The sequence below is a fragment of the Notamacropus eugenii genome, chromosome 6, assembly GCF_028372415.1.
Source record: "Notamacropus eugenii isolate mMacEug1 chromosome 6, mMacEug1.pri_v2, whole genome shotgun sequence".
In the NCBI taxonomy this organism is placed as follows: Eukaryota; Metazoa; Chordata; class Mammalia; order Diprotodontia; family Macropodidae; genus Notamacropus; species Notamacropus eugenii.
Window position 1 is genome coordinate 128,323,769 of NC_092877.1, and position 21,952 is coordinate 128,345,720.

General features: G+C 37.0%; 2 pseudogenes; one reads left to right on the plus strand and one right to left on the minus strand.

The window, feature by feature from the left end:
* The first annotated feature begins 374 nt into the window (after positions 1–374).
* Positions 375–897, plus strand: LOC140512128 (probable ATP-dependent RNA helicase DDX43; annotated as a pseudogene).
* A 16,449-nt stretch (positions 898–17,346) lies between these two features.
* On the minus strand, positions 17,347–18,201 carry LOC140510598 (mitochondrial dicarboxylate carrier pseudogene; annotated as a pseudogene).
* Positions 18,202–21,952: the final 3,751 nt, after the last annotated feature.

Sequence of the window (21,952 nt, forward strand, 5' to 3'; positions counted from 1 at the left end):
GGGTATTGTATCATAGTGTACATTTCAAGATGAATTTGATCATTATCATGATGTTGGGACTAATATCAAGAAAGTAGATTTAAATAGACCTATACAGCAAAACATGTTCCTTTTGGGCAGTACTTCTTCATCCATGTACTTCTTCTTCCACAGAAAAAGGGAGAAAAAGGGCAGTCCTGGAATAATCATACTGATCTCAACCAGAAAATTAAAAAATCAAGAACAAGTATGGAATGACTGTAAGAATATGTACTTAAAAAGGAACTAAAAGTATTTGTATATATTCTGGTGAAGACAGAAGATTTCAGACTGATCGTATTACTTAGGGTGTAGATCTTGTGATAGTTACTTCTGATAGACTCCATGATCTACAAATGAATGAATTCATCAGCCTGAATAGCACCATATATTTGACACTAAATACTGAAAAGCAGAAGATAATCATAACCACAGAACAAGAGAATCCTGCGTTTATGCATTTCTTCATTGATTCCATGAAACCTGAAGATAAAGTAATTATTTTTTAGGCAGAACACTAGTTGCTGATGATATATCCAGTGACCTGAGAATTAATGGTTTACTTATACAGTCATTATTACATGGTAATTAAGAACAAAGTGATCATGAATGAATATTGAATGGATTTAAAATAAGAATAGTAAAAATATTAATAACTAAAGATATGGCATCATGAGGTCTTGACGTCTCAGTTATCAGCCACATTTTAAATTTCTTGGAAATTTCTTTTAAATTTTCTTGGAAATCTTGAGGAGTAAATCTGTAAGGAAAGATGCAGTGTAGGAGCTAGTTATGTAGGGGACTCAATTAACTCTGCTTACTAGGAATGATTAAAATATAGCTGATGAATTAATCAATATTTTGCAGAGAGACAATTAGTAAATTCTAAATTAGATTATTTAAAATGACTGAATGATATACACCACACAAGGAGAAGAAAAAACAAAGCAAGACAAAAAAGATGAAGAAAGAAACATCAAAAACTCCTGGAGGGATAAGAAACATTTATTGATCTTAGGAATACATACAATCCAGGAAACAACTTAAACTTGGTGTTGTTGCCTTCCCTCTTAGCAAAAGCTGAGTGATGAACAAGTTGGAAGACATAGGAGGAAAGAAGATTCTGATCTGTTACTGCTGTTGCTTGTTTGTTTTGTTTTTATTGTCTTTTTTAATATTTTCAAAAAACAAGAATATTACAGATTTCTGATTGGCTATAACATTGAAGGGGCAGGCAGGTGATAGTAGACAGACCACTGGACCTGGATTCAGGAAGACTTGATTTCAAATCTGGCTCAGACTCTTACTAGTTATGACCTTGGGCAAATCATCTTACCCTGTATGCCTCAGTTTCCTCATTTGTAAAATTAGTTGGAGCAAGAAATGCAAACACCCTAATATCTTTGCCAAGAAAGCCTCCAAAGGGGTAATTAAAAATTAAACATGATTGAAAAATGGCTAAATGCTTACATTAATGTTTAGATTTGAAAGGAATTAGAAAAAATTAACTTGTATATGAAAAGATTGTTCAATTGTGAATATAATGTTTAAAGATGTAGACATCTTAGAATATTTTTGTACTTTAATAAAATCAAGATTTTTTGAATATGTAATATTACAGACTATAAAACTACATAGAATAATTAATATATACTCTGTGATTGAACTTGTCTTTTCATGGCTATCTTTGTTTGTTTTTGACCTAGGCCAAGTACACATTGGCAAGTTCCCTCTCCTGAGAGACAGTGTTCAGTCTCAGTAGGTAGGTTTTTTTCCAGCTGAGGTTCTTTGGTTCTCAAAGAATTAGGTTTCTTCCTGGCCAAATTAAAGGGTATGCTAAATAGAAAACAACTATTCCTTAATCATTAATTCTCAACAATTACCTAAGATATGGTCCTATTTCCACCCCATCAAGGAGACACAATCAGAACTTCAAATATGATATCAGTGGGTCTGTCCTTGCTCATATCCAAATCAGAACTACAGATTTATCCAAAATCCTTATCGAATTGAATAAGTCACTTCCGGTCACAATCTCATATGAATAATAGGGCTGCTATCAATGTTGTATATAAAATGGGTCCAAGTACTTACCAAGGTACTATTGCTATCAATAATCTTGTATAACCATTGTTTTTTCAAAATTCATTTTTAGCCATTAGGCATGCCATTTCTACTGATACAGAAATATAACTTCTTATTAATAATAGAATTAAATAAATGGATATCTCTAATGGTTAGGACTTTGGAAGAAGAATAGGGTTCAGGCTTCTCTATGTGCTTCTGATTTACTGCATTAACTTGGACAAAAGATTGAAACTGCCAGACTGGATTTTCTTAAGTGCATCTCTTCTATTCTAGGCTCTGGGCTCCCATTAACAGAAAAGAAAATCTCATGAATGTCAAAATGCTCTAAGGACAAGTACAGGCTTCCACTTATGTTAAAGCACTCAAAGACCCTCAGGTGAAACAAACTAAATAATAAATGAATATCATAATTCATGCCATTTTTGGTCTATTGGAAAAACATTAGCACTGGGTTGAGAAATTAGGAAGATCTGTATGTTTAGCCTCAGTTTGCCCCTAGATAAGTCACATAAACTTCTTGTGACTGAGTTTTTAAATTTGTGAAAACGTTATTAATTGTCCTATCTTTTCACTTCTCCTTAAAGAAAAGGTGGACCTTTAAATTTTCTCCTTCTCTCCAATCTTCAGTCACTTCCCATCTTTTTCTCTACACTTATTATCTACAAACACATGCGGCTCTATTCCATCTTTCAAAACATTTCACTAAAACTAGTACCCCTTCAAGCTGTCACTCTATAACTCTCCTCTCTTTCACTTCCAAAATCTTAGGTAAAAAATCCATCTGTACTCATTGTCTCTGTTCTCTCTCCATCCAATTACTTCTGAACTTATTACAGTCACTTCCTACATGACCCTTGTATTTAAACTACCCTTTTTAATTCTACTGATTCTTGACTTGCTACTTTTTATATCTGTGACCTTGGTCAGGTCCTACCTGAGACCTTAATTTGCCTGCCTACTTATTAGTTTTCTTTCAGAGCAAAAACAAATCTAAATTCAGAGACAATGCTGAATTTCTAGCCAAATTTGAACCATGTGGGTTCAAATCCAGCCCTAATACTTCCTACCTGTGGCCTGCTTAACCTGTCTGGATTTCACTTTCTTTTTCTGCAAAATGGGGCGATAGGCTAGACATCTTTTGAATTCCCATCAAAGTATAAATAAATGAACCTTGCTCAGCAGAAGCAGATGCTGGACTTTCATGGATCATGAATACCTAACCAAGACCAAGTCTTGTACTTTGAAACAAAGTAAACCTTAAGGAATTTTATTATAAGAAAATATGATGGTGACCCATCAGATGGGACATTGGAATGGATTCAATTTGAAAAGTGGTTTGAGCTAATAGGGAACTATAAAAATGCATACCATTTATTATACATAGTACACATGTCACCTAAGCTGAGAATCAGATTTTGTTTGCAGGAATGTTCATAATGATTGAAGAACAGAAATATTTTGGATAGGATGAGCATCAGGGCAATAAGAACATCTAAGAATTGGGTTGAAATGTTGCCCATTATGAAATTATGGCATAGAATACTATGAAATGTATTTGTTTATGAAAAACAAAAGCAGTAAAATATTAAGTGTGCCCTAGTGGATTGAGTGTTGGCCTTAAAGCCAGGAGACCTGGGTTCTTCTCTGGCCTTTGAGACACATTGTTGATATAAGCCCCTGATCAATTATTTAACTACTCAGTGCTCTAGGCAACTCTCTAAGACTGTAAGTTATAAAGAAGTTACCAACCTTCATTGATTTAGGAAGTTTTCTTATCCAGGAATTCCTTATATGAGTGAAACCACCAGTCCAGTGCCTATTCCCAGTAAAAATAATGATGTTTATGATGACCATAATAATTACCACAGTGATGATGATGACGATGATAAAAAGCTTTTTTTAACAAAATTTGAAGATTTAGAAAATGCTGTGTTTGTATCTAACCTTGTGAGATAGCTGATATTATTTCCATATTGCAAATGAATAAATTTTTGCTTAGAGAGATTAAATATGTTATTATTTATATATTATTAAATATGTAAGGCAGAATTGAGATTTCAAAAGAAAAACTCCAACAAACAATTCAATTCAGAATGCATTTTTTAAGCTTATTATATTGGTGCATCCACTTTCTTCATAATCTTTTCTTAACCATTTACTATCAGGCTTCTGAACTTATCATTTCATCAAGTTACTAAAGATCTCTTAATTCCCAAATCCAATGCTGTTTTCTCAATCTTCATACGCCATGACCTCCCTGCAGCCTCTGATATTGTTGAGCACACTGTCTTCCTTGTAATTTTCTTCCCTCTAGGTTTTCCAGATCCACTCTCTTTTGGCTTTCTTCCTATCTGTTGGAGAGTTCCTTCTCAGTCTGTCTCCATAAATCCTCATGCAGATGATGCCTCACAATTACGGGAGTCTCTCAGGGTTCTGCCTTAGACCTTTTCCTCTTCTCACTGCAGTATTTCACTTGGTAGTCTCTCCTGGATCTAATTGACATCTCTAGCTTATGATTCACAGTTCTACTTATCCTACCCCAACCTCTCTGCTGACCCCCAACTTCACATCTCCAACCACTTTGTAGACACCAGAAAGTGGATATCTAGTAGACATCTTAAACTAATTATATACAGACTAAACTCATTATTTTTTCACCTCAACCCCTCCCACTCATATCTTTCCCATTAATAGAGAGGGTAACAACATTATCCCAGTTCCTTAGATTTGCAATCTAGGAGTCATCCTCACTCTTCTCTATCTCTTCCTCTCCGTACCAATCTATTACCACTGTCTGTCAACTTCATATTTGCAACATCTCTCAAATATACCACCTCCTCTCCTTTGATTCTAACACCACCCTATGGCATCAGTTCATCACCCCATGTATGGAGCACTGTAATATCTTGCTCTTGGGTTCGTCTGATTCAAGTTTCAGCTACAAAAGTGACTTTCCTAAAGTACAAACCTGACCATGTCACTTTTCTGCTCATTAAATGCCAGTGGCTGCTTATTACCTCTATTATCAAGTATTGGAATCCTCTGAATCCAAAGATCTTCATAGTCTAGGTCATTCCTACCTTTCCAGTCTTCTTGAATTTTAATCTCCACTATGTACTCTTTCATTTGTGATATTGCCCTCAAGAATATGAATCGGACACTCCATCTCTCTTATTTGGGTATTTTTTTCTTACTGCTTTCCATGCCCAGAATGCTTTCCCTCCTCAATTTTGACTACTAATCTCCCCTATTTTCTTTAAGTTCTAATAATATTTTTTTAAATTTAGCAAATTTCACTTTTTAAAATAGTATTTTTTCAATTACGTGTAAAGATAGTTTTCAAATTCATTTTTCTAAGATTTTGAATTGCATTTTTTTCTGCTCTTCCCCATTCCCCCTTTAACCAAGATAGCAAGCAATCTGATATGGATCATACAAGTACAATTCTGTTAAATATATTTCCACATTAGTCATGTGGTGAAGAATCAGAACTAAAAGGAAAAAAGCATGATAAAGAAAACTTAAAAATTGAAAATAACATATTTTAATCTACATTCAAACTTCATAGCTCTTTGTCTGGATGTGGTTAGAATTTTCCATCAAGAGTCTTTTGAAATTGTCTTAGATCATTTCATTGCTTAGAAGAACTAAGTCTACCATAGTTAATCATTGCACAGTGTTGCTGTTACTATGTACAATGTTCTCCAGGTTCTGTTCACTTCACTCACCATCAGTTCATGTAAGTCTTTCTAGATTTTTTTTTCCCAGAAATACACCTGCTCCTCATTTCTTATAGCAAAATATTATACTATTACATTCACATACCAAAACTTGTTCAACCATTTCTTAATTAATGCACATCTCTTCAGTGTCCAATTCTTTGCCATCACAGAAAGAGCTGCTAGGAATATTTTTGACAATTAGATCATTTTGCCTTTTTTAAAAATCTCATTAGGATATAGAACTAGTAGTGGTATTACTGAGAAAAAGGTATGCACAGTTTGGTCACCCTTTGGGCATGGTTCCAAATTGCTCTAGACCAACAGTGTATTAATTTTCCAATTTTCTCACATCTCTAAATTTATAATTTTCCTGTTTTGTCATGTTAGTGAATCTGACAGGTATGATGTGGTACCTTTAAATTGTTTTGATTAGCATTTTTCTAATCAATAGTTATTTGGAATATTTTTTCCTATGACTATAGATAGCTGTAATTTTTTTTTTTTTTTTAATTTAGCTTTTAACATTCATTTTCACAAAATTTTGGGTTACAAATTTTTCCCCTTTTCTCCCCTCCCCCCCCAAACGCCAAGCATTCTAATTGCCCCTATGACCAATCTGCTCTCTCTTCTATCATCCCTCTCTGCCCTTGTCTCTGTCTTCTCTTTTGTCCTGTAGGGCCAGATAGCTTTCTATACCCCTTTACCTGTATTTCTTATTTCCTAGTGGTCAGAACATTACAGTTGATCATAACACTTTGAGTTCCAACTTCTTTAGCTCCCTCCCTCTCCACCCCTTCCCTTTGGAAGGCAAGCAATTCAATATAGGCCAAATCTGTGTAGTTTTGCAAATGACTTCCATAATAGTTGTGTTGTATAGGACTAACTATATTTCCCTCCATCCTATCCTGTCCCCCATTACTTCTATTCTCTTTTGATCCTATCCCTCCCCATGAGTGTTGACCTCAAATTGCACTCTCCTCCCCATGCCCTCCCTTCTATCATCCCCCCCCACTCTGCTTATCCCCTTATCCTCCACTTTCCTGTATTGTAAAATAGGTTTTCATATCAAGATGAGTAGGCATTTTATTCTTTCCTTTAGTGGAATGTGATGAGAGTAGACTTCATGTTTTTCTCTCACCTCCCCTCTTTATCCCTCCACTAATGAGTCTTTTGCTTGCCTCTTTTATGAGAGATAATTTGCCCCATTCAATTCTCCCTTTCTCCTCCCAATATCTTTCTCTCTCACTGCTTGATTTCATTTTTTTTTTTAAGATATGATCCCATCCTCTTCAATTCACTCTGTGCACTCTGTCTCTATGTGTGTGTGCGTGTGTGCATGTGTGTGTATGTAATCCCACCCAGTACCCAGATACTGAAATGTTTCAAGAGTTACAAATATTGTCTTTCCATGTAGGAATGTAAACAGTTCAACTTTAGTAAGTCCCTTATGACTTCTCTTTGCTGTTCACCTTTTCATGGTTCTCTTCATTCTTGTGTTTGGAAGTCAAATTTTCTTTTCAGCTCTGGTCTTTTCATCAAGAATGCTTGAAAATCCTCTATTTCATTGAAAGACCAATTTTTCCCCTGAAGTATTATACTCAGTTTTGCTGGGTAGGTGATTCTTGGTTTTAGTCCTAGTTCCTTTGACTTCTGGAATATCCTATTCCATGCCCTTCGATCCCTTAATGTAGAAGCTGCTAGATCTTGTGTTATCCTGATTGTATTTCACAATACTTGAATTGTTTCTTTCTAGCTGCTTGCAATATTTTCTCTTTCACCTGGGAGTTCTGGAATTTGGCCACAATGTTCCTAGGAGTTTCTCTTTTTGGATTTCTTTCAGGCGGTGTTCTGTGGATTCCTTGAATATTTATTTTGCCCTCTGGTTCTAGAATCTCAGGGCAGTTTTCCTTGATAATTTCATGAAAGATGATGTCTAGGCTCTTTTTCTGATCATGGCTTTCAGGTAGGCCCATAATTTTTAAATTGTCTCTCCTGGCTCTATTTTCCAGGTCAGTTGTTTTTCCAATGAGATATTTCACATTATCTTCCATTTTTTCATTCTTTTGGTTTTGTTTTGTGATTTCTTGGTTTCTCATAAAGTCATTAGCCTCCATCTGTTCCATTCTAATTTTGAAAGAACTATTTTCTTCAGTGAGCTTTTGAATCTCCTTTTCCATTTGGCTAATTCTGCTTTTGAAAGCATTCTTCTCCTCATTGGCTTTTTGAACCTCTTTAGCCAATTGAGTTAGGCTAGTTTTCAAGGTGTTATTTTCTTCAACATTTTTTTGGGTCTCCTTTAGCAGGGAGCTGATTTGCTGTTCATGCTTTGACTTCATGTCTCTCATTTCTCTTCCCAGCTTTTCCTCCACCTCTCTAACTTGATTTTCAAAATTCTTTTTGAGCTCTTCCATGGCCTGTGCCCATTGAGTGGGCTGGGACACAGAAGCCTTGATTTCTATGTCTTTGCCTGATGGTAAGCATTGTTCTTCCTCATCAGAAAGGAAGGGAGGAAATGCCTGTTCACCAAGAAAGTAACCTTCTATAGTCTTATTTCTTTTCCCTTTTCTGGGCATTTTCCCAGCCAGTGACTTGACCTCTGAATATTTTCCTCACACCCACCTCACCTCCTGATCCTCCCAGCCAGTGTTTGGGGTCTGAGATTCAAATGCTGCTTCCAGCCTCAGGGCTTTGGGCGGGGGCAGGGCTGCTATCCAGTGTGAGATTAAATTCAGATGCTCAGGTGAGGGCAGGGCTGCCTCTCAGGCTCAGTTCCCTCAGGGAGTTTATGCACAGACCTTCAACAGTGGATCCAGGCTCCTGCCAGCTTGGAGAGCCCTGGTCTGCCGCTGCCCCTCAGCTTCTGTCTCCCGAGGGGGCCCGAGCCATGGGGGCACCCCACTCCCCCCTCAACCCGCCAAAGGGACTCTCTCACAGACCCCCGTCACCTGTGGGTGGAGGTACTTGTGCGGCTGCTGGAGATCCCGTCCCTGGAGCCCGCTCGGATCTGTTCCTCTCGGTGCCACGGCCACGGCAGGGCTGTACTCAGCTCCCAGTCCTGGCGCCCAGTCCTCAGCACGAAGGACCTTTTACGAGAGGTTTGCAGGTCTCTCCGGAACAGAAATCTCCCTCGCTCCAATGTTCTGTGGCCTCTGGGTGCAGAATTCGCCGTGAGTTACTTCTTTGTAGTTGTTCTATGGGTTGTGGGTTCGGAGCTATGTGTATGTGCTTCTTTCTACTACGCCATCTTCTAGCTGTAATTTCTTCATCTGAAAACTCCCTGTTCATCTCCTATGACAATTCATCAATAATGATTTGTGTTCTTATAGATTTGACACAGTTCTCTAAATATTTTAGAAAAGAGGCCTTCATCAGAGACATTGACTGTAAAAAAATGTTTCTTGTTTTCTGTTTCCCTTATAATTTTAGTTGCATTTGCTTTGGTTGTGCAAAAACTTTTTTAATTTAATGTAGTCAGAATAATCCATTTTGCATTTCATAATGTTCTCCATCTTTTGTTTTGCCATAAATTCTTCTGTTCTCTAAAAATTTGATAGGTAAACTAGTCCTTGCTCTCCTAATTTGCTTATGGTATCATCCTTTACATCTAAATCATATACCCATTTCAAACTTTTCTTGGTATAGTGTGTGAGATTTTGGTCTATGCCTACTTTTTGCTATACTATTTTCTACTTTTCCCAATAGTTTTTATAAAACAGTCATTATCCCAGAAGCTAGAATCTTTGATTTTATCAAACAGTAGATTACTGTAGTCATTTATCATTGTGTCTTGTGTACCTAATCTATTCCACTGATCCATCACTCTATTGTTTAGCCAGTACTAGATAGTTTTGTTGATTACTGCTTTATAAGAGACTTTTAGATCTGCTATGGCCAGGCCACCTTCTATTCCATTATTTTCGTTACTTCCCTTGATATTCATCACCTTTTGTTCTTCCAGATAAATTTTGCTATTATTTTTTCCAGTTCTTCAGAATGTTTTCTTTGGCAGTTTGATTGGTAAAGCACTGCGTAAGTAAGTTCACTTAGGTGCAATTGTCATTTTTATATTAACTTTTTCTTAATTTAACTAATTAATTTCATGAATTTTAATTAATTTATTGTCATTTTATTATATTAGAATTGTTGTTTTTCCAATTGTTTAACCTTGACTTTATTTGAGTGAAAAGAGTTTTGTGATGGTGTTCATGCATTTTCCAAATTTGCTTCAGTGGTAGAGTCCTTAATATTTTATATTGTCTACAATTATTTTAAAAGGAATTTCTCCATCTTTCTTCTGAGCTTTGTTGATAATATAAAGAAATGCTCATGATTTATATTTTTTGCTTAATATCCTGCAATTTTCCTAAAGTTGTTAATTTTTCAAGTATGTTTTCAATTGATTGTCTAGAATTCTCTAAGTATATCATCATATGATCTGCAGAGAGTGATAGTTTTGTTTCCTTACTGCCTATTCTACTCCCCTCAATTTCTTTTTCTTCTCTTATTGCTATAGCTAACATTTCTAGTACAGTATTGAATAATAGTGGGGATTATAGACATTCTTTTTTCACCCCTGATCTTATTGTGAAGACTTCTAGGTTATTCCTATTATATAATGCTTGCTGATAGGTTTAGGTAGATATTACTTATCATTTTAAGGAAATTACCCTTTATTCCTATGCTCTCTAATATTTTAATAGGAGTGAGTGCTACGTTTTGTCAAAAGCAACTGCATCTATTGAGATAACTATATAATTTTTGTTAGTTTTTTTATTGATATGGATAATTATGCTGATAGTTTTCTTAATATTGAATCTGCCCTGCATTCCTGGTATAAATCCCACTTGATCATGGTATATTTTTCCTGTGATAAGTTACTATTATCTCTTGGCTAATATTTAAATTTTCTGCATCAATATTGATTAGGACAAATGTTCTATAATTTTTTTTCTCTCTTTTGGCTCTTTCTGGTTTTGGTATCAGCACCATATTTGTGTCAGAAAAAGAATTTAACAGAATTCCTTTTTTGCCTATTTTCCAAATCATTTATAAAGTGTTGGAATTCTTTAGATGTTTGATAGAATTCACTTGGAAATCCTCTGGTTCTAAACATTTTTTCCCCACTTATGGAGTTTATTGATTACATTTTTCAATTTCTTTTTCTAAAATGGTGCTATTTAAGTATTCTTTTTCCTCTTCTGTTAATCTGGGCATTCCTATTTTTGTAATTTTTTTTCATTTTATTTACATTGTCAGCTTTGTTGGCATATAATTGGGCAAAATAGCTTTTAATTTTTTTTCTTCAATTACCCCTTCATTGGTGGTGGTCAATTTTGCTTTTTAAGAAATTGCTTCCTTCTGTGATTTTTTGTAGAACTTCACATCTTCCCATTTTTGTGTTTTCTATACCAGGCTGATGACTCTTTTTATCATGATCGTGTGTGTGTGTGTGTGTGTGTGTGTGTGTGTGTGTGTGTATCCTATATTGAATTGCTTGCCTTCTCAGTGGGAATGGGTGGGGAGGGAGGAAGGAAGAGAAGTTGGAACTCAAAGTTTTAAAAACAAATGTTAAGAATTGTTTTTGTGTACAACTGGGAAATAAGAAATTCAGGTAATGGGGTATAGAAATTTATCTTGCCCTACTAGACAAGAGAGAAGATGTGGGTAAAGGAAGGGAGGGTTGTTAGAAGGGAGGCCACATTGATGGAAGGGACAATCAAATACAAGGCATTTTGGGATGGGGGAGGGGGAGAGATGGGATGAAAATTTGGAACTCAAAATTTTGTGGAAACGAATGTTGAAAACTTAAAGTAGAAAAAAAAGAATGCTTGAAAATCCTTTATTTCATTGAATGACCATTTTTTCCCTGAAGTATTATACTCAGTTTTGCTGTGTAGGTAATTTTTGGCTTTAATTCTAGCTCCTTTGACTTCTAGAATATCATATTCCAAGCCCTTCAGTCCCTTAATATAGATGTTGCTAGACCTTGTGTTACCCTTATTGTATTTCCACAGCATTCTAATTATTTCTTTCTAGCTGCTTGCAATATTTTCTCTTTGACCAGAAAACTCTGGAATTTTTCTGCTACGTTCCTATGAGTTTCTCTTTTGGGATCTCTGTCAGGAGGTGAAAGGTGGATTCTTTAAATATTTATTTTGCCCTCTGGTTCTAGAATCAGGGAAGTTTTCCTTGATAATTTCATGGAAGATGATGTCTAAGCTCTATTTGATCATGGCTTTCAGGTAGTCCCATAATTTTTAAATTGTCTCTCCTGGACCTATTTTCCAGGTCAGATTCTTTTCCAGTGAGATATTTCACGTTATCTTCTATTTTTTTCATTCGTTTGATTTTGTTTTGTAATTTCTTGATTTCTCATAAAAGCTTTAGCTTCCACCTTCTCCATTTTAATTTGTAAAGGGCTATTTTCTTCAGTGAGCTTTTGAATTTCCTTTTCCATTTGAGTAATTCTGCTTTTTTAAAGCATTCTTCTCCTCATTGCCTTATTGGGCCTCCTTTGCCAATTGAGTTAGCCTATTTTCAAAGGTGTTATTCTCTTCAGCATTTTTTTGAGTCTCCAGTTAGCAAGCTGTTGACTCACTTTTCATGATTTCACTCTGATTTCTCTTCTCAGTATTTTTTCCACTTCTCTTATTTGATTTTCAAAACATTTTTGAGCTCTTTCATGGCCTGAGACAATTACATATTTATTTTGGAAGTTTTGGATGCAGAAGCATCTGGGGGTATGCATTGTTCTTCCTCATCTATAAGGTTAGGAAAGAGTACATCTTCACCAAGAAGATAACCTTCTGTAGTTTTATTTTTTCCCCTAATTTGAACATTTTCCCAACCCATTACTTGACTTTTGGGTCCTTTGTCAAGAGTAGGGTATACTCTGGTGAACTGTAAGTTCTCAGCTCCTCCAAGGTGGCACAATCAAGAGAGAGAACTTTACTCCTCTCCTGGCCTACATACTGGTCTGGGATCAAACAAAAACCTTTCTGCCCAGAATCTAAAGGTAGAATTCGCTCTCCACAACTGCCTCCAACTCAACCACGCCAGTGTCCCTCCTCACCAGGCTGCACCTGGGACTGAGATTCAGATCAGCTCCTCCATTACCCCAGGGGCTTTAGTTGGGAGGGTTCCAAAAATGGATGCTGCAGCTGCAAACACTGCTGCTTGTGAGGCCAGACCACTTTCCCTTCTCCTGGGTGGAGGAGCTTTTTCACTGACCTTTCAAGCTGTCTTTGGCATTTGTTGGTTGAGGAATCTGGGAACTGCTGCTGCTGCTGGTGCCCTGAAGCCTATTCTGGCTCATTTCCTTGCCACACTGGGCTGCACTCTGCTTTGCACCCAGTATGATAGACCTTTCCTGTCAGTCTTCCACGTTGTCTTGGACTGGAAATCTCCTTTCACTCTTTTGTTTTGTGGCTTCTGCTGCTCTAGAATTTGTTTAGAGTCATTTTTTACAGGTACTTTGTGAGCTGTGTGGGGGAGCTTCTATAGGTCCATCTTTCTCCTCCACCATTTTGGCTCCACCCCAACAGTCCTTCCTGAAAATATATTTTTTTTTATTTTTAATTTTTTTTAATTGAAGATGACAACAGCAACAAAGTTCATGTTAAATACAAAAGATAACATTGACACAATCTTGTTAAAATCAGTAGTTTCTTTTAACAATTGGTAAATAACATCGAATATTGTTACATGTGCAACCACTTTTTTTGCACTGTTTTGTTCAGTAGTTTATATTTGTTTTTAAACTCTCATTTTTATTCATGTATTTGAATGTTTATATTCATGGAAACTGAAACAAAATCGATCAGTGAAAAAAAATCTAAAAATGCCAACCAAGAAACATGAGAAAATTGGACTCTATAATCTTTAAGGTCCCTTCCATGAGCTATTGTAGCATTATGGAAAGAGGGGTCTTGGTTCAAGAGATCCAGTTCAAATACTAATCCTTAATTGCTATATTGGATTGCATTTGGCAAGTCACTTCAACTTGACCTGTTTCCTCATCTGGAAAATGGTGATCTATTTACTCTCAATATTATTCCAAGATGCTGTGGGAGAAATGCTCCATTATTGGTTACCATTGTACAAATACAAGTTACATTATTGCATTTCTAAAATTCTACGATTTTGTTACTTTCAACAATTCCCCTAGGAGATGAACCGTAGTCCTTGTTTGTTTGTTTTTGCAGAGTGATGGTGGTGATAGTCCTGTATTCATCCATAAATCAAAATTAGATAAATAAAATCCTTTTCCAAAAATACGTCCTGGGGTAGAAGAGGACAAAACCCCGGGCCAGAAAGAACTACTTCAGCAGTGAAATGTGCTATTACAAATATAAGTTAATGAAAATTTAAATCCAGAAAACAAACTTTTCTGTTAGATTTGTCACTCAAATCATTACCAATGTCAAGTAAAGAAAACTGGTCAATCAGGTCAGTGTAATGGCCCTCCCACTCCCTTCTGTACCGTACCAGGGAAGGGTAAGGAAAATTGATGGAAATTTCAGCACAAACAGACACATTTCTGCCTTCCTCCTGCTAACTACCTTTTTTAAAAAATTTATTTATTTAAGTTTTCAACATTCATTTCCACAAAATTTTGAGTTTCAAATTTTCTCTCCTTTTCTCCCCTCCTCCCACCCCAAAACGCCAAACATTCTAATTACCCCTATAACCAATCTGCCCTTCCTTCTAACATATCTCCCTTCCCTTATACCCATCTTCTCTTCTGTCCTATAGGGCAAGATAAATTTCTATACCCCATTACCTGCATTTCTTATTTCTTAGTTGTATGCAAGAACAATACTCAATAGTTGTTCCTAAAAGAGTTCCAATTTCTCTTCTTCACTCCTTCCCCACCCATCCCCATAAGAAAGGCGAGTGATTCAATATAGGCCCTATCTGCGTAGTTTTGCAAATGACTTCCATAATAGTCATGTTGTGTAAGATTAACTATATTTCTCTTCAACCTATCCCGCCCCCTGTTTCTCAATGGAGCTCACAAGCAGTTGAGACTACTTATCTCATTAAATCTTCAGGATGTCTGAGATGCAACTAATCTAGTTTTTTCAAAGACTGCTACAAGAACTCCTCAACTCCACAGAAACCCTTCCCTACTGCATACCAGCATAGTACCTCACATCTAGATGACTGTGACAATATCCCATTTGGTTAAAGCTTGAGTTTGGCATATGACTCAATAAAGACCTGTTCCTGTGAGGTATGTTTCTGGCCAAGGCCATGCTCTTTTCTATAGTCCCAGAATCATTTTCCAGTTGCTTTCCTCACATACACTATAAAGTCAAACAGGACAATACCAGTGTCTTCTTTGAACACTCTCTAAAACTCAAGGCCTGGTTAGTGCTGGTTTGCAAAGTGACAAACTCACTAAAATACTATTTAATTGACTTAGAAAGGGAAATCTTTTCCCACTGGTTTTTTGAAGCTATTCTGAATCATTAACTAGCTATGGGACTGATCTGCAATGCCTTCCATATATAGGTAAGAAGCCTTAATAACAGTAGCTCATATCTCAATGGTTTATAATGCATTTTAGCTAATGTAATCCTCACTATAGCCCTGTAGAGTAAGTGCTGTCCTTAAACTTTTTTTTATCATGTTAATTTATTATTTATTGTGATAATGATAATATCTATAATGAGGAAATTGAGGCTTAAACAAGTTGAATGACTTGACCAAGGTCAAAAGAGCTAATGAGAGTGGCAGGATTTAAATCCAGGTTTTCTTAATTCTTAAGTCCAGGGTTCTATCCACTATGCAACTATATCCACTATACCTGTCTCTAACTTTTCATAGTACACATGAGGACACAGTATCCTTCCCAAAGGCAACAGGGCAGGTAGTTGACAACAGGTGGAAAGGAACATTAATGTTAGCTAGAAAAGTAATGACCCCAAGGTGGGGGTATAAAGACAACTCCAAAAGGGTGCCATAATGGTTTGACTGAAAATCAGCCAATTTGACTGGCCCAATTTCTTTCTACACAAGCAACATCAAATATGATGGAGGTAGGGAATTGAGGGCTGAGAAAACAGAAAGTCAAAATATACATCTGTTTCCTTCTACCCCAAAGCCTCCTGATCTTTGTCCAGCACAAGTCACTCAGTAGTTGTGGTGAAATGTGATACCATAAAGTAAGGAAATGAAGAGCTTGGGAGAGAAGAAGAGAAAGCAGAAGGTGTAGAGGGGAAATCCCTGAAGACAGCAGCAGTTATTTGGTGCCTGAGGTTTGGCTAAAATTTATCTATAAAGCAATCACTGAGCAGTTGGTAATAGAGGCTACTGGAGGTCTAACTTGGGAGAAGAGATGGGAAGCTGTGGCAGTGTAAGGTTCTGCTACAGACTGGGCAATGTTTCAGCCCCTTCTATCTGGATGGCAAAGGGACAAGGATTCGGAAGACATGATGGACTTAATGGTAGAAACAATGAGGGAGGAGAAAGTGTCACGGGGAGAATGAGAGAGGGAAGAAAGAAACTGTCATCTTTTTCTCACCAGGACCCACAGAGAACAATACCTGTTGGAAATCAATTTTCCTCTTTCACAGTCAAAAGAAAGGAAAAGAATAAGGCTCACAGTGCTCAATTCTCCAATTAATACAACCCAAAATGAGAATAATATAAGAAGAAAAGTAAATGTATGTTTAACTGGGATATCAAGCCAAATCTAGATGCTCCATATTCCATTATGATTGACAGACTGAAGATAAACCTCAGCTCTTGGTCTCTTTTTGACTACTGAAATGGTATGGAAAACTACCATCCATTCAGTGCTAATTATAGTAGCTAATTTTCCTCTCCAAAGTCTTTTGCACTTAATAACTACTCAAGGTTAGGAAGGCTTTAGAAAGATGTCTCCACCCAATCCTTAGGCTGGAGGGCCACCACCAGCAGAATGTACTTCACATTCCCAAGGAAGTGGGGTGAGGTTTGGAGGAGGGGCATGTACCTGTAAACATTAATTTTACCCACTTGTATAAAAGTAAAGGGAAGTCCAGGGTGAGATGGATAGAGAGGGATAAGCAATGAGAGAAAGGGGCCGTGTTTCAAGGTTTTTTCAGACTGACTGCAAAACATATTAGTCCTCTCCTTCCCTGAGGCAGAGGTTAAGGTATGGAAGTATTCTGAACACCCAGATGAGGGGCCAAGGGGGATGGTTAAGGCAAATGAAGCTACATAGAAAACCTGAAAGCAATGGTAGAATTAAGAAGCTTCTGTCACGATAGGATGAAAAGTCATTTTGTTCCCTAAGATTGGAAGGGTAAGAATAGGAGGGAGGCAGTGAGGATATAACAGTTTTGGGACAACCATGCTTATGAGCCAAAGTGGGAAGAGGTTGACATAAAAGGAGAAAACAAGACAGGAATGTGGGAAGTACTGGTCCTGAGAGGATGCTTAAATGCTCCCTCCCTAGGTCTCTTTGGAAGAATCCTGGGTAGATTTGGAGCCTGCTAGCATCTGTATGCTAAACAAAACAAAGCCCAGTTCAAGCATCCACTCCAAAGTACAATTGGAGTTGTTCCAAAAAGATGGTGGTGAGGATGGTGTGGGAGACTAGATATATTCCAGCTGATAAAAAGCCCTTGTAAAAGGCCAGAGGTCCAAGTTTCGCTGTTTCCAAAGTACAATGAATGACATCCCCATATTCCTCCTTGGAGATCATCAGATGAGTCTTAAGTACGTCTATATGTTGGCACAGATAGGTGTCACACTTGCCAGCAATGAAGCTGGACAGGAAGTGGGCAAAGATGTTGTCCTAGATCATTTCTGTGCTAAAGACCAGCTGCTTGACTTGGTCATAGCAAGACAGCTTCCCCACAGTGACAAGAGTCCCTCAGGATGATGCCATCGTAGCTCCAGAAAATAATTTCTTTATACCTTCTTCACGGGATACACGTATGATGCCATCTAAAGAATGGGAGTAGTTCTGCCTTTGGTGCACAGGTAACTTCATGTCATTCCATATCCCGACATTTACCATATCTGCCACAGTCCCCACAAGACCACCAGGAAAACCTCCAAGACATCCCAAAAGCACTTTCTTATAGAAAGAGATGGGCCCCTGGCTCCCTGCAGTCAGTCGGTCTTGCAGTGGCTCATAGACCGCAAATCAGGTAAGGGAGTAGGTCATCTGTCGGCAGATGGAGGCACTGATGCCATTGTACAGGGCCAGGAAGCCATCTGTCCGCACCACCTTTACGTCCATGCCAGTCATCTTCATCTCTATCTTCTCCTGTGTCTGTAGATGGATCTTGAGCAGGTCCAGTGGGTGGGTGAAGCACATGGCCCCGGAGGAGGCCAGCCCCACGAAGTACCAGCAGGACATGCGCCTATTGGACATGGCTGCGCCACACAGGGCAGAGCCTGGCCTGGGGGCACCCAGGGACGGCAGCCAGAGCTGAGAGGAGCTTGGGCTGGCCTAGGGAGACACATGGCTGCATAGGGGGAGGAGTGTGAGAGAGCCTTCAAAAATATTTAAAGCAATCCTTTCCATTGTGGCAAAATATGTTGAAATTAAGGGGATACCCATCAATCGGGGAATGACTGAACAAGCTGTTGTAGATGAATGTAATGGAATACTATTGTGCAATAAGAAATGAACAGACAGATTTCAGAAACAAACTGGAAAGACTTGCATGAATTGATGCAAAGTGAAATGAGCAGAACCAGGTAAACACTGTGCACAATATCGGTAGCATTGTTTGATCATCAACTATTAATGACTCAGCTCTTCTCAGGGAATCAATGATCCAAAGCAAATAGAAAGGACTCACAAAAGAAAATGCTATACACTTTCAGATGAAGAACTGATGGACTCTGATTATAGATCTAAGCATATTTTTTGTTTTAGTTACTTCATTTTTTCTTGTGTTTTTTTCCCTCTTTAATCTGTTTCTTCTTTCGCAACCGTGACTCACATGGAATTATGTTTTTACATGATAGCACATGCATAATCTATATAAAATTTCTTACCATTTTAGGAAAAAGTGGAGGGGAGGAAGGGAAGGAGAAAAAATTTGGAACAGACTGTCTTGTAAAAATGAATGCTAAAAATTATCTTGATGTGTAATTGGAAAAAAGATAAAATACTATTAAAAATACACAGTATGGAGATCCTAACATCCAGAGATCATTCCTTATGCAGGTTATCAAATTCCCTATATATCCAGACTGTGAGACACAGAAGAACAAATTGATTTATATAAAAGAACATGATATTTATTGAAGATAAAAAATAGCATACCATAAAATGGGACAGCCTTTTTTCCCAACTTCAAGTGTCTTAAATCAGTGCTATATTGTACTGACTAAAAAAATAACTAACACGCCTAAAACTTATGTAGAGGATGCTAGATCATCAGTCCTCTTGTAGTGGAAAGTTAGAAAAATTAATAAAGATGTTGGTCAGTTTATCAGCATAATCAATGCATCAAAAATATTTGCTAAAGTTTTACTGTTTTCCAATTATTGTGCTAATTGTCGGGGCAGAAAAAATACAAAAAAATTATCATCTCTCTGGGTTTCTCTGTCTTTATGTCTTTATCTCTTTCTATGCCCCCCACCCCTACCTGAATACAATAGGCACTAACATAGAGATCACCTACCTAAAAGAGACATGGTTTATACAGACAAATAGAAGACATAGTGATAATGAAATATACACTTTGAGTAAACATATAGGCAAAATATTTATTCAAATTACTTACATATTTTGAAGACCAAAGCTGTCATATTGATCTAGAGCCACAACATATGTATGCATGTATATCTCCACATATATGCAATCACACATATATCTATATCTTTTAAATTAAAAATAGATATATGAATGTATACACAAAGTCATGTATATTCATGCCTTGAATTTTGCTTCCAAGTTTTAGCATGTGTTTATGAGGTCCAGCAGCCCCTCCCAAAGATAAAACTCATCCTTCAGTTCCCAAGTTTCTTCTAGCCTCCTAGCTCCCTTCAAGATTCCTTGATCTAGGCCAGCACTTCTCATATTGTGGGTCACAATCCCATACGGGATTGTGAAAAATTTGGCAACAGTAAAAGTTTTTTGAACACTCAATCACCAGAAATTAATAAAAAAATCAAACTTGTAATGAATCTGTGGTGTTTTTGACTTTGGACAACTTCACTGCAGCCTTAGTTCTGAATAAAAAGCGGGACCACTTTCCATCGTGTGTGCCCTCAGGTCACGTAATGCCAACGAACGCCACCACAAAAAGGGTCAAGAATGGGGAAAAAAGTTTAAGAAGCTCTGATGGAGACTGTATTAAGAAAGTTACTACAAACCTTTTTCTTTTCATCAATTTTTCCTGTAAGGCATAAAAATTTCCCCCACAAAAGTTGAGATGAGTCACTTGGTAATGAGTGGTGGTTCAGATTGCTGATTGACATTCCTAGTTTTTTAATGATGGTAGACTTTTATTGTCAGTAAATGGCAGTTTAAGTGCTGAAGTGCTGCTTGAGGGCCTGCTATGGATAAATTTAATATTATAGCTACTGATTGACACCTATTCCTCTGTATTTTTTTTTTTTTTAGTAAACCTTGCCTCACTTTGGAATTGAATGTTTTTCCTGTATGACATTTCATATACTTGTATCCTGTGATTTAAAATCAATCTATGATTGCTTGGGGGATAGGAACAGAAATGGAGAATAAAAGAAAGAGTCCTGGGACAAGCTAGGAGGTGATATTCAATTTCCTTTTTGAATAGCTTGAGAAATTTATTTTTTTAGTGGGATATTTCAGAAGCTGTTTGAAATAGACTGTGGTAGATGAAGGTGTTCCAGTATAAATCCTGTAATCAAATGAGAGTATTAGGATGAGTAAATGATACATAGATTACAAGGATGAATCATGAAATTTCATAATTATAGATTTTAAAGAGACAATAAATCTATTTTGGAAATTATAGTATAACCTGTTTATTAACTTGTACTTAACCAGCTTTTTACTATCTTAACTTTAATATATTTATAGGCCTTGTCCTTTTCTCCCCTTCTGTAAGAGAAAACATGACACAGTGGGCAGAGTGCTGAACTTAATGTCATAAAGATTTGAGTTCAAATCCCTGTTCTGAAATTTACTAGCTGGGAAAATCAATTAACCTCTATGTGTTTTAAATAACTTCTTTAACAGGTCATAGGAAGGTTACATTCTGTCTCAGTGCAATATAATTAGCAATTAATTTCTGGTGTGTGTGTGTGTGTGTGTGTGTGTGTGTGTGTGTGTGTGTTTCTTCTTGAAAAAGAAGGAAACAAGAATCCTACACTTTCCTCTTTTCAGTGTTGTGGGTATACTAGAACCGTCTTAGGTCAGGTTCCATTTTGGGATGAAATGAGGCACTTAGGAATCACAGAATATTTAACAAAGATTTACTTTGTTCTAAGTGAGTAAAGATATACAAAAATAATACAATAAGAGAGCAAAGATATACAACAATATACAATAATACAACCATGTTTCTCTAACCATGGCCCCCTTATTCTTGATCTGGAAACAAGTCTGGTCAGTCAGTCATCGCAGTGTAGTAACTCTAGTGATCCTGGGCACCTGCCAAGGACAAGAGGTTTGGAGTGTCTAAGGAAACTACAGCCAAAGGAAGTTGTATGGAGGTTAAGGAGGGAGAAAAGCTTTATCAAGGTAAAGGAAGCAGCATTAGGAAACTATTGTCTTACCATATCAGTTTGATCAGGCTCAGGTCCATTCAGACCTTGAAGTTGTCAAGGTCATTTTAAATAACAAGATTATTCTTCAATACATTTTCTGCTCCACTCAAATTGTTAGCAGCAGAAAATTCAATTTTATAAAGCAACACTCATGAAAATAATGGAATATCAGTTCTAGGTCTAAAAATGTATTAGACTTTGTTTGCCACCAGCATACTACAGGCATGACAATTTCATACTTTTTTTTTTAAATTAGTAATCAGACAATCTTTCTCTTATTTTCCTATTTTTTCTACGTCAAATTATGTAAAGACTTTTTAAATTGCTCACATTGCTGTAATTCACCCATGAGTATCACTCACCTAATTCATACCGCCACTGGCCACTTGGGTGTTCACAGGGGTCACTATTAC